The sequence below is a fragment of the Cicer arietinum genome, chromosome 1 (assembly GCF_000331145.2).
Source record: "Cicer arietinum cultivar CDC Frontier isolate Library 1 chromosome 1, Cicar.CDCFrontier_v2.0, whole genome shotgun sequence".
Classification (NCBI taxonomy): Eukaryota; Viridiplantae; Streptophyta; class Magnoliopsida; order Fabales; family Fabaceae; genus Cicer; species Cicer arietinum.
This window is the reverse complement of record NC_021160.2, coordinates 34,899,045-34,913,678: the sequence shown is the minus strand read 5'-3', so window position 1 is coordinate 34,913,678 and position 14,634 is coordinate 34,899,045.

Here is a 14,634-nt window from a genome sequence, read left to right as displayed (position 1 = left end):
AGTAAATGCAGATATTAAAAGATTCCCCATTTTTAATACTCGTTTAACTCTAACAATTTTGACGACAATCATTAAGTAAATGCAGATATTAAAAGATTCTCTATTTTTAATACACATTTAACTCTCACAATTTTGACGACAATCATTAAGTAAATGTAGATATTAAGAGATTCTCCATTCTTAATACTAATTTAACTCTAACAGTTTTGACGACAATCATTAAGTAAACATAGATATTAAAAGATTCCCCATTTTTAATACTTGTTTAACTCTAACAATTTTGACGACAATCATTAAGTAAATGTAGATATTAAAAGATTCCTCATTTTTAATACCAATTTAACTCTAACAATTTTGACGACAATCATTAAGTAAATGTAGATATTAAGAGATTCTCCAATCTTAATACTCATTTAACTCTAACGATTTTCACTACAATCATTAAGTAAACATAGATATTAAAAGATTCCCCATTTTTAATACTTGTTTAACTCTCACAATTTTGACGACAATCATTAAGTAAATGTAGATATTAAGAGATTCTCCATTCTTAATACTAATTTAACTCTAACAGTTTTGACGACAATCATTAAGTAAACATAGATATTAAAAGATTCCCCATTTTTAATACTTGTTTAACTCTAACAATTTTGACGACAATCATTAAGTAAATGTAGATATTAAAAGATTCCTCATTTTTAATACCAATTTAACTCTAACAATTTTGACGACAATCATTAAGTAAATGTAGATATTAAGAGATTCTCCAATCTTAATACTCATTTAACTCTAACGATTTTCACTACAAACATTAAGTAAACAGAGATATTAAAAGATTCCCCATTTTCAATACTCGTTTAACTCTAACAATTTTGACGACAAACATTAAGTAAACAGAGATATTAAAAGATTCCCCATTTTTAATACTCGTTAACTCTAATGTTTTTCAAATTCCTCACAGAACATACTCAGACACATTCTCGAATTCAATCCACAATTCACACCAAATCACATCAATTCATTTTTCCACAAAATCCACACAAACACATCTCAAAATTTTTAAATATTAATTATGAACACGTCAAACACGACAACCACAAAATTATCACAACCCACCATTCAAACACATCAAATTTCATTTCCTCAAAACCCCACATAAGTGAGTTAAATTCATTTTCCACGAAACACTCATCAATATCACCAAAACCCAACTCTAAAATTTTACCCATAAAAGCATTAAATTCATTTTCCCCAAATCAACACTTCAACCCTAACAAATTTCTTTTCCACACAACCACAGATAAGTTCCTAAATGCAAACTAAAAGTTTGGAAGGAGCCCTTACCTTAACGATAGCTCTAACACGCGATTACGGCACAGTAATTAATTCCAGTAAAATCTTGCTCGCAACGTCGCTTCCAAATTTAGTTCACTAGCACCGTAGCATGGAGGTGAGCAACTTTCCCTTCTACCTCTTCTCGAAACGAAGCTTAGTTCTAGAAGAAAAGTGGGGGTTTGTGTTTGACGATTTGAAAACCCCTAACATCGTTTTTCTTTGTTTTCGAATCAAAGAGGAAGAATGAAGCTGAGAAATCCTTGTCTTCTCACCCACCAAGCCTTGGGTTCCTTTTCTTGAAGCAAAAGAAGCAAAAGAAACGAATGAAGAAGAATGGAGAAGGAAGAGGAAGAAAACGCAAGTAATAGGGAGAGGAAAATCTTTTTTTGGTTTCCTTCAGTTTTCCTTTCTTCCTTTTTCCTTCCTTTATACTTTCCTTCTTTTCCTTTTTCCTTTTTTTTTCCCTCCAAACACACACACACACACACACACACACACACACACACACACATATATATATATATATATATATATATATAACTTAACAAATATATAAATATCTAAAAATATCTAGATATTTATCAAAATTACCATTTCACCTATAACCTCTCAAAACCATTTGATAAAAATATATACTCTTGTCGCAACTCAATTGACAGATAAAGGTTTTTGCAACTAGGGATATTTTTAACAAAATTGTCTGGTATTAAATTCTTCGTAACATAAATAAATTATTCTCCAACAAATAATTTTAATCCAATTTCTAATAATATATTTTTGGCATTTAACTCACTAAATACCAAAAACTGGGCTAGAAGCCTAAGAAATTCAACACAAAATACCCTTAAAAAATATAAATTGGGATTTAAAAATTAATGGTCTTACATTACTACCCCCCTAAAATTAGTTTCGTCCTCGAAACTTAAAGTATGAGTAACAATCCACACTAGGTTTGTACTCAAATTCAACATACAAGTCACAACTTGTTTCACCCGGCCTACTCGAAAAAAGTGTTGTCTACCTGTTTTCATAGGGTGCTTAATAACTCTACACACATCCATAGTCGGTAAGACTCGTTCGTACCGTTCAAAATGATTTTGTTTACTATCAACAAGAGATTAAGGATGATCAGTCCCTCAATTTGTCAATAAATAGCCAACAACCATGATGGTGGCTTAGACTATCTTAACTGAACTGTCATAGCGCTCCTTGCGACTTACACTTGAGGTTATCCTAATGCACAAGCGGTCAAACAATCTTCTCAAGGTCCACGAAGTTTCCTGTATTTCCCTATTACTTTAATCTTATCGACAAAGTATAATCGCCCATAGTTATGTCACATAGCCTCATATCCGTCCACTTGGTACGAAACATCCATTTGGTACCAAACTGAAACACTGTGTATGACACCAACACACTGAGCACAAAACAATCACTACCGCCGAGAACTCCTAAATTTTTCCATTGTCCACAAATCCTCGATTTTTCTTTAGTCGTACAACTACGTCAAAACGTAGTGTACACTTCAAAATGTTGATCTAATTATAACTTTAATAATTCCATCCCCACCTCTGCTTGGTGATCCAAGCTTCCTCAAATATTTTCGAAATCATGCCAAAGACTATACTACTTAGGACACACAAACTTCCTTTCAGTTTGGTACTTCATTTCAAGAGTCACATTTCCAACAAAATCCAACTTGAATTTAATTTACAGATCAAGGTCTACATTTGTCTCATGCCTAACACCTCAAATTCATGCTTCACTAGACAAATTCTTACATACTCCGCAATTCTACACAAACTCGAAAATAATTTTACTACATCTACTGCCAGCATTCATTCTGATACTTCTCAATTTCGCTGCGTCCTTTATTTGCAGCTTGATGATTATATTTCCATTACCACATGTCAAACACATTGTATTCACTCCATCACTTTTCCATTTATACAAACCTTAAATTTCTACCTCGAACCTTGATACATCTTCATTATTTTGAAATCATTACTTAGCTTACACTCGTATGTCTTTTTCTAGAAATTGCTCTCTTCTTTGACAACCACAGTCGGTACACACTATTGTGCATTATATCTCAAAGTATCCTCTTCCCTAACTTGATTTTTTCTTTTGTCTTTCCTCTTACTATTAAACTTTCCTTCCTTCGAATAAGCTTGTTATTTTGGTCCTGAAGAATTCCTTCAACGATTCAAACAAAATCTTAATTCCTCCTAATTTTCACACTTCATATGAAATATTCTACATCCAAAATATATCTTAAACCACTTTTCACCTCTACCGTCATTCAACCGTCCATGTGGTCAATATCTAGAGTCCTTTATTTGCTTAGCTCATCTGCCATCATACTTTGTCTTTCCTCATTATAGTGATTTCAATAAATCAAGCCTTACTAGTTCCCACCAAACTTTATCCATTTCATGCTCAATTCTTCCCTATGTAATAATAATGTATGAATTATAGGTGGGATAATTCCTTTCATTAATCTTTAATTGGCATAAGCCACTTCTCTATGTGATGCTCCAACAAGTTTTCTTGGCACATTTTCCAAAATTTGGGTTCACTCGTCGGATTCTTATTCCTTCTCGACCTTCACCGAGATACAAACTGAACGAATCCTAACAATTGAACGTCCTAAAGAATTATTTCTCAAATGTTCCCCATAAGCATTTCCTAAGAAATAATTATCTATAACTTTATCCTCATAAATTTGCAGTAAAATATCTCAAAGACCCACATGCCTTTCATTGTTTATCTAGTCACTGAAACCCTCGTTTTAAATCTCAACGCTTGATTTCCCAAGACCAACCACTAAACCATAAATCATTTGTTACGTTTCTTCTTTTTCACTCTCGATCATTAAATAAAATTCTAAAATATGATCCTCGAAATCTCCAAATACTCATTACATCGTCTAATTTCATCCATTTCATCTTAAGATACAATACCATGTCGTTTTCATCATTGACTCTAATCGTCTTAGTAATCTCACTAATTAAAACTCTTATAATCATAACATTTTTAGTAGATCTTCAAACACTCTCATCCATAACTTGAACTATTTATCCCTTGCCTACCTCAACTACCTCAGTTATGAAAGTCTTAGGCATTACTTGGTCATCCATCCAACCTTGTGGATTTTAAATCATCAACTTAAAAATCAATCATCTTAGGGTCCCAAATCAAATCTCGAATAATCCCTCCGACCTATCAAAATATTAACATTCTCCTAGTAATTTCCATCCTTTAATAGACTCTCAAAGCTTACATTGTTACAATCTATAAGTATTCTCGTACTATGTGGTTCAATACATCAAGCCTTAACTCTTTATGTTTATCCAAACATCACCCGAAATTCACACTTATGCGTCTGTAGTTTCATCTAAAATCACTATTCATACTTACCATCTCCTAAACCACACAGAGATTTGTCACTTTTCAAAGAAATATATATTCTCACTCTTGTAATTGTCATGAGATTCATACTTAACAATCTAAGTCGCAAATCTAGTTTAACTCGAATGCTCCACTTTACCCCTCTAGGTATCGACTATTCCTTAAATTGTATTTTATCTAACCAAGGTGGTATTTACCCCTAACGTGCAGTGCCCCTTAACTCCAATACAAGCCTCTTCCTGGACATCTAAGCACCAAATGCTATTCCAAAAGGAAGCCTCATCTTCTCAACAATTCCATGATGTTCACATCTCTTTGACAGTTATCAAACTTCATCCAGTTTCATCCTGAAATCTACCAGGAAAACATTTAATACTTTTCTTAATAAAAGTCTTCCAGTTAGATCTTTACTTGAAATCCCTTATTAGTCTAATGTTAATCCATCCATACTCATCATCTTCCAGTTAACACCACTTCGAATAATTCCAAAACTAACTTCTAACTATACCAACAGATAATAACTACCCCTGATTTGACAACTCAGACCAATTACCCCGACACATGATCAGATAACGACTCCCACCCTACAGGTTGGCATACAATCTATAACCAAAGGCTCCACAGCCCCAAAGAAATCCAAACCAAAAGCTCTGATACCACAATTGTAACACCCATATTTTTAACAGCGCGAGTGTATTTTGTTTTTCAAAACAAATTGATAAAAACAAAGAAATAAAGAAGGAAATACTTTTGGATAAATATTTAAGTCGTAACATAACGACAAAGTCAACAAATATTTACAAGCAACGGAATAGTTTTTGAAATCAAAATCAAAGTATTCAAACATCAAAATACATCGGGGTTATGAGGTCTATCAAACATAGCTCATACCCCTGGGGTATTCTCGGCAGACACCTGTACAAAAGCACTACTCCAAGAATTTTAACTCCATACCAGGAAAACATTTAATACTTTTCTTAATAAAAGTCTTCCAGTTAGATCTTTACTTGAAATCCCTTATTAGTCTAATGTTAATCCATCCATACTCATCATCTTCCAGTTAACACCACTTCGAATAATTCCAAAACTAACTTCTAACTATACCAACAGATAATAACTACCCCTGATTTGACAACTCAGACCAATTACCCCGACACATGATCAGATAACGACTCCCACCCTACAGGTTGGCATACAATCTATAACCAAAGGCTCCACAGCCCCAAAGAAATCCAAACCAAAAGCTCTGATACCACAATTGTAACACCCATATTTTTAACAGCGCGAGTGTATTTTGTTTTTCAAAACAAATTGATAAAAACAAAGAAATAAAGAAGGAAATACTTTTGGATAAATATTTAAGTCGTAACATAACGACAAAGTCAACAAATATTTACAAGCAACGGAATAGTTTTTGAAATCAAAATCAAAGTATTCAAACATCAAAATACATCGGGGTTATGAGGTCTATCAAACATAGCTCATACCCCTGGGGTATTCTCGGCAGACACCTGTACAAAAGCACTACTCCAAGAATTTTAACTCCATACATCACATCAAAAAGTGGTACATGGAACCCATCAAAATAAAATGTCAAGCTAACAATATTAGTATAGGTACAGTCCTCCAAATTAAAATAAACACAACCCAAAAAGAAAGACATCTAGTCCCTATACGTCAACCTAATCTGATCATTCAACAAAAAACTATACATCTCATATGATCTTCACACGCCCTGCAAGATCCTCCTAACACAGCTCGAGTCAGGTGCGTCCAACTACCTTCCCATCTATAGGATACTAACCGGTAGGATGGTCCTGGTTCACATCTGAGGGCAAAGCCCAGATTTCCACAATAGTTGTAAAGGGTCACCAATCGAAATTAACAATTAACACATAATATTTAAGTTTTTAAATGACCAAAATAAACTTTCAACTTAGCATGCACCTTAAAAGGGTTTCCATATGCCAAACATGCATAAACAAGGTTGAAAAATGAAGTTATTAACAAAACTGTAATGTTGTATTCGACTACACAGTAAGTTAGTGGCAAAAACAGCATGTTTGTATTCGAATACAGCTTTCTGTATTCGAATACACATTAGACACCAGCAGGAAAACAGCAAAATTCAACTTTTTAAAGGGTTTTGAAAGCAATCAACACATACACACAAATCCAAACAATCACACTTAGCAATTATAGCACAATCACCATGACGACTTGAGTTTCGAAATGGTTTTGCAATCAGTCACACTTTCACACAAATCCAAAACATTCACACTTGGCAATTATAACACAATCACCATGACAACTTGAGTTCAAACACTCAATCATAATCTTGAATCAAACATGACTCGCGTGCCAAGCACCCTAATGCAATGTGTATATGCCAAAATGCATAAACCCGGAATTCCAAACCAAAACCCTCCTCGAAGGGCCGTAAATCATAATTGTACCGCCTATCACAGCCGAAGTACTAAATTACCGAGGTGCTACCTATCACGGGTCAGCACAATTTACTAAACACGTGCAGTCTATCGCATACCTTACCCAACGCGACAATCCTAGCAAGGATAAGATGAACCAGCAAATCACATGGAATCATCTCGTGGCCCATCCGGTCACCACTATCACCATGGCCCATCCAGTCGCCATGTACTATGAAATGCATGAGCATACTCTGACTATATCCACGACAATCGTTGAGTAAATGCAAATATTAAAAGATTCCCCATTTTTAATACTTGTTTAACTCTAACAATTTTGACGACAATCATTAAGTAAATGCATATATTAAAAGATTCCCCATTTTTAATACCCATTTAACTCTAACAATTTTGACGACAATCATTAAGTAAATGTAGATATTAAGAGATTCTCCATTCTTAATACTCATTTAACTCTATCAATTTTGACGATAATCATTAAGTAAACATAGATATTAAAAGATTACCGAAGTACTAAATTACCGAGGTGCTACCTATCACGGGTCAGCATGATTTACTAAACACGTGCAGTCTATCGCAGACCTTACCCGACGCGACAATCCCCGCAAGGATAAGATGAACCAGCAAATCACATGGAATCATCTTGTGGCCCATCCGGTCACCACTATCATCATGGCCCATCCGGTCGCCATGTACTATGTAATGCATGAGCATACTCTGACTCTATCCACGATAATCGTTGAGTAAACGCAGATATTAAAAGATTCCCCAATTTTAATACTCATTTAACTCTAACAATTTTCACGACAATCATTAAGTATACATAGATATTAAAAGATTCCCCATTTTTAATACTCGTTTAACTCTAACAATTTTGACGACAATCATTAAGTAAATGTAGATATTAAGAGATTCTCCATTCTTAATACTCATTTAACTCTAACAATTTTGACGACAATCATTAAGTAAATGTAGATATTAAGAGATTCTCCATTCTTAATACTCATTTAACTCTAACAATTTTGACGACAATCATTAAGTAAACATAGATATTAAAAGATTACCGAGGTGCTACCTATCACGGGTCAGCATGATTTACTAAACACGTGCAGTCTATCGCAGACCTTACCCGAAGTGACAATCCCCGCAAGGATAAGATGAACCAGCAAATCACACGGAATCATCTCATGGCCCATCCGGTCACTACTATCATCATGGCCCATTCGGTCGCCATGTACTATGAAATACATGAGCATACTCTAACTCTATCCATGACAATCGTTGAGTGAATGCAGATATTAAAATATTCCCCATTTTTAATACTCATTTAACTCTAACAATTTTCACGACAATCATTAAGTAAACATAGATATTAAAAGATTCCCCATTTTTAATACTCGTTTAACTCTAGCAATTTTGACGACAATCATTAAGTAATATCTAAAAATATCTAAAAATATCTAGATATTTGTCAAAATTACCATTTCACCCATAACCTCTCAAAACCATTTGATAAAAATATCTACTCTTGTCACAACTCAATTGACAGATAAAAGTTTTTGCAACTAGGGATATTTTTAACAAAATTTTCCGGTATTAAATTCTTCGTAACGTAAATAAATTATTCTCCAACAAATAATTTTAATCCAATTTCCAAAAATATATTTTTGGCATTTAACTCACTAAATACCAAAAATTGGGCTAGAAGCCTAAGAAATTCAACACAAAATACCCTTAAATAGTATAATTTGGGATTTAAAAATTAAGGGTCTTACATTCTGGGTTTGGTGATGTAGGGGGTTTATGGGTTGGAAAACGTTGTCGAACAGGAGAACATTCTAGATAAGGGGGTTCAACATTTCTCAGGTTCTGTTTAGGGGAATTTGATTTCCTTCTCTCTGGATTTTTGAGATTATTTTTGGCTAGGAATTGGGAAAGTGTTATGGTGGTTTTTGTTTTCATGGAACGTGGTGTTGGTTTGGTGGTTTTAGGAGAAGGCTGAGATGGTTTTGTGAAAGAAGAAAAAAATTTGTTTACCAATCTTCGTTTTTGGTTTGGTGGAGTTGATTGAGAAGGTTTAGAATAAAATGATGATTTAGACGGGGTGATGGGTTTTGTTGGTTTTGTTCGGGTGATTTCTTTCTCTGTTGGAGTTGTGTGAGGAGGCGCTTCAGATGATTCATCAGTTTCAGAATCAGAGATGATGAAGAGCGATGGTTTGGTGTTTGAAGCTTTTGAAGTTCAAATTCCTTCCTGGACGCGCATAAAGCGTCTTTTTGTTATTGTAGGATTTCGTAAATATGGCGGAACTTGAGCGAAGTTTCGAGGAGGACATGTTTAGAGAGGTGGAAGGACAGTGGACACAAGATTAGGGTTAATGGGGCTAGGGTTTGATTTTGGGGAAGATGAAAGGTAATCTGAAAAACTGGTATCAGAAGAAGTTGTTGGTGCTGGTGGTGGAGAGGGTTAATGACTTATAGATGATGATGGTGAGTAGGAATATGCGTTTTTGCGTGCAGATGTCTTAGTGCGCGCCATTGTTGTGTTTTGAGAAAAGGATTTGGAGAAAACATAGTTGAGGAAAAATGAAGGGTTTTTGTTTTAGTTTCAGATGATGAAGGGTTTGATGTGGTTCAGTTTTCAACATAATTTTTTATTTTGAACTTTGGGAAGAAGAAGAAGTTTGGGGGCGGGAAGCCTTAGATAGCGTGTTAGTGCACTTTTTGAAGACAAGAAGACACATGCATTAAATGCCAAGATTTGTCTTTTCTGTGCAAGAGAGAAAGTGATGACGCATGGGAGAATGATGGTTGAAAAACAGAGATTGATGCTTGGAAAATGGAGATTAATTATCATTCTCTGTTCTCTGCAGAAGCAGAATTTAACTTGAATTATCTATGTTTTTCATAATTTTCAGTTTTTCTTTGATCAAATTGAAACTATCCTCAACTAGAGGCTTTGTAAAAAATTTAGCAAGCTGATTTTGAGTATCAACAAATATTAATTCAATATATTTCTTGTTAACATGATCACAAATAAAATGATGCTTTATTTTAATATGTTTTGATATAGAATGCTGAATTGGATTTTAGAATAAATTGATTGCACTAGTATTGTCACAGTAAATTGGAATGCTTGAGTAACTTACAAAGAAGTGTTCAAGTTGATTTTTAACCCAAAGAACTTGTGAGCAACAGTTTGCTACTGAGACATATTCAGCTTCAGAGGTTGATAAAGCTATTATATTTTGTTTTCTACAAGACCAGCTTATCAATGCTTCACCTAAGAACTTACATGCTCCACTAGTGCTCTTCCTTTCAATTTTATCTCCAGCATAATCAGCGTCGCAGTATGCTATAAGATCTAAATGAGAATGTTTTCTATACACAAGACCAAGATCAGTAGTTTCAACAAGATATCTAAAAATTCGTTTCACTGCAGTTAAATGAGATTCCTTTGGTGCTGATTGAAATCTAGCTCATAATCCTACTGGGAATACTATATCAGGCCTACTGGCAGTTAAATAAAGCAAAGAACCAATCATTCCTCAATATTTCTTTTCTGAAACAGATTTTCCATTTTCATCCTTGTCTAATGAAAGGGATGAATGCATGGGAGTAGACATAATTTTTGATTCATTCATTTTGTACTTAGTTAACATATCTTTAATGTATTTTTCTTGACAAATAAAAATACCATTTTCATATTGTTTAATTCGCAATCGAAGAAAATACCTTAACTCTCCCATCGTGCTCATTTCAAATTCAATTTGCATGAGTTTTGAAAAAATTTCACACATTTTTTCATTTGTTGATCCAAAGATGATATCATCAACATATACTTGAACAATAAGTAAATTATTTTTCTCAGTTTTCTTAAATAATGTAGTGTCAATTTTTCCTCTAGAAAATCCATTTTTAATTAAAAAATAACTTAATCTTTCACACCAAGCTCTTGGTGCTTGTTTTAATCCATATAGAACTTTGGTAAGTTTGAAAACATGATTTGGTTTTGATTGATCCTCAAAGCCAGGTGGTTGTTTTACATAAACTTGTCCATTTAACAAACCATTTAAAAATGCACTTTTAACATCCATTTGAAATAACTTAACAAGCTTATGAGATGCATATGCAAGAAATATACAAATAGCTTCTAACCTTGCAACTGGAGAAATTTTTTTGTCGTAGTATATACCTTCTTGTTGGTTATAGTCTTGAGCCACTAATCTTGATTTGTTGCTTACAACATTACATTCTTCATCTAATTTTTTTTCTGAAAACCCAACGTGTACTAATGATTGTTTGATCCTGTGGATCAGGTACCAAGGTCTAGACCTCATTTTTCTCAAACTGCATCAGTTCTTCCTTCATGGCCTCCATCTAAGATTGATCAACTATGACTTCTTTAATTGATTTTGGTTCAATTTGAGATATCATTGCCATGTTGTTTTCATCATTTTTCAATGATTTTCTTGTTCGAATCCCATCAGTTGTGTCTCCAATGATTTTTGTTTGAGGATGATCTTCAATTGTTCTCCAGCTTTTTGGTGGAGAATGAAACGAAGATTGTTTATCAATCTTTGTTTCCTGCATATTGTCCAAATCATCAAATAATATATGCATAATGATTTCTACAACTTTAGTCCTTAGATTAAACACTCTATAGCCCTTAGAATCGATTGAATAACCTAAGAAGATTGCTTTGTCTGATTTTGCATCAAATTTTCCAAGAACATCTTTGTTGTTTAAAATATAACAATAACATCCAAAAATTGTAAAAAGAATTAAACAATATGGTTTGTGGTTTCCTATTTTTGTGGTTTCCTATTTTTCCATATTTTGTATCGGGTTTGTTGATGATTTTTCTTATGGATACACGGTTTAAATGTAAAAAGAAGTGTTAATAGCTTCAGCCCAGAAATATCTTTCAACATTAGATTCTTCCAAGATTGTTCTTGCCATTTCTTGTAATATTCTATTTTTTCGTTCAACAACTCCATTTTGTTGTGGAGTTCTTGCACGTGATAGATTATGAGAAATATCAAGTTCATCAAAGAAGGTTTTAAAAGAGGTGTTTATGAATTCTCCTCCATGATCACTTCTTACAGAAATGATGTTGGATTCTTTTTCATTTTGTACCTTTATGAAAAAGGTTTTAAATGCATCATCTTTCTATTTTAAAAATAATACCCAAGTGTATCTTGAGAAATCATCAACAATAACGAAACCATATTTCATTCCTCCTAGACTTGTTGTTTTGATTGGCCCAAAAAGATCCATGTGAAGCAGTTCAAGAGTTTTGTTTGTAGTTACAATTGAATGAAAACTACTCTTGACTTGCTTTCATTTTGAGCAAGTTTCACATAATTTATCTTTATCAAAATTGAGTTTGGGTAATCCTCTAACAAGATCTAGTTTTGAATTTTTTCAAATTGTTTTCATACTTATATGTCCAGTCTTTTTTGTCATATCCATTTATCTTTATTGATTGATATAAAGCAGAATTCATCAGGTAGTTCTTCAAGATATAGGACATATAAATTTTTCTTTCTATTTTCAGAAAAGAGGATTTCTCCAATTTTAGTTTTTCTAATTTCACATACTTTTGGTTTGAAGATAGCTTCGAAACCATTGTCACATAATTGACTTATGCTTAGAAGATTGTGTTTCAAACCTTCAACATATTGAAGGTCATTTATTTGAGTAGAGTTTGCTTTACCAATAGTTCTTTTACCTTTAATCTGAGCTTGATTGTTGTTTCCAAAAGCAACCGATCCTCCATCTTTTTTGATGAATGACATGAAGCAGTTTTTATCTCTTGTCATGTGTCTTGAACAGCGACTGTCCAAGAACCAAGGCTTTCTCTTGACATTTGAAAATCCAACATGCATAAGATGTTATATCAACCTTAGGAACCCATTTTGTCTTGGGTCATTGAGAGTTAGTTTTAAAATTTTCTTTCTTCTTAAGATTCTTGATGACCAATTTTGAGACAATAGGAGAATTTAATTAGTGATCTTGGAATTGACTTCGTAATTTGGGTTTTAAAAGGTTTTAATCTTGATTTTGAAGCAGTTCCAGCCCGAAGAATGTTCTCTTTTTTGCATATTTCTCAGAACTGGTTCAGCTTTATTTGCAGAACGATCTTTCCCTTTAAAAAGCCTTTTGCCTTTAAACTTTTTTTTTTTAAAGTAGCAAGCAAATTCTAGATGTCTAAGTTTTTTATAATATGAGCATGTTGTTTTACGTTTTTCTTCCTTTCTTTTTGGAACAAAAAAGTTTTCATACATTTTTTTTTTGAGTTTGATTAAAACCAAGATCAGCTTTATCAAATGGGCATTATGTGTAGGTCAAGAAAGATACTAATACAAGGTATTGATACTTTGTAAGTCACTTTTCTTCAAAATCTAAAATCTTTTCTTGATATATTAATACAATTGATTCTTTGATGTTTATGTGTTTTTTCTAAATATGAATATGTGTTCTACATGTTGTCCTTTTAGTGAACATTTGGTTTAAAACTTATTGTATGAATTTGAATACATGTTTCTAAAAAATCTTGCATTCGAATACAACTCATGTGTAGTAGAATACACGTCTCTAATACAACCCATTTACTTTTCACCTCCCATGAGATGATGATATGTAGTTTGATACTGAAATTGCAATTGTTGTAGTTTGTTTGTCGTTAAAATGTTTTATCTTGTTTTAGTTGTGCCTCTATGACTACGGTTTTACATTGTGATGTAATATTTGAACATGGTTCCATTTCACTTATGTGATGTTTTTATTCCCTATATATGCTTTGTATTTTGTTTGTTGTTTTTCCTTATTTTTGATCATGTTGAGAGGGGGAGGAAATTGATATGTTGTTGTTGTTAAAAACTTGTGTGGGTCTTCAAAATGTTTAAAACACGGTGGCATAAACTCAAGCTCAAAGGAGGAGTAAACATGTATTATGACAGAGAATAATTAAAACGATCAAACACTTTGAAGTCTCACCAACAACAAGGTTTTGTAATTATAAAAAAGGGGGAGAATGTAAAATACTTATGTTTTTTATGAAGACAAAGACCAAGGAAAGTGATCAAGTTACAAGCTCAAAAAGAAGTCAACAATCAAAGTCAACTATGGTCAAATATGTGAGAAGTCTTATAATGTAAATATACATGATGCAATCTAATATTCTTATATTTCAATGCACATAAGAACCTTTCATTTTAGCATATGAATCAAAAGAATTTTCAAATTGTCAAAATGCATGAACAATGTTTCAAAATCAAGTTTTTGAATAAAATCAATGTTGTATTCGAATACAACATGTTGTAGCCGAATACAGACTTAATTCAGTACCTAAAAGTGGACTTTTCTATTCGACTATGAGACAATGTATTCGAATACGAGTGCTAAGTCAGTAACTTTAACTGAATTTTTGTATTCGA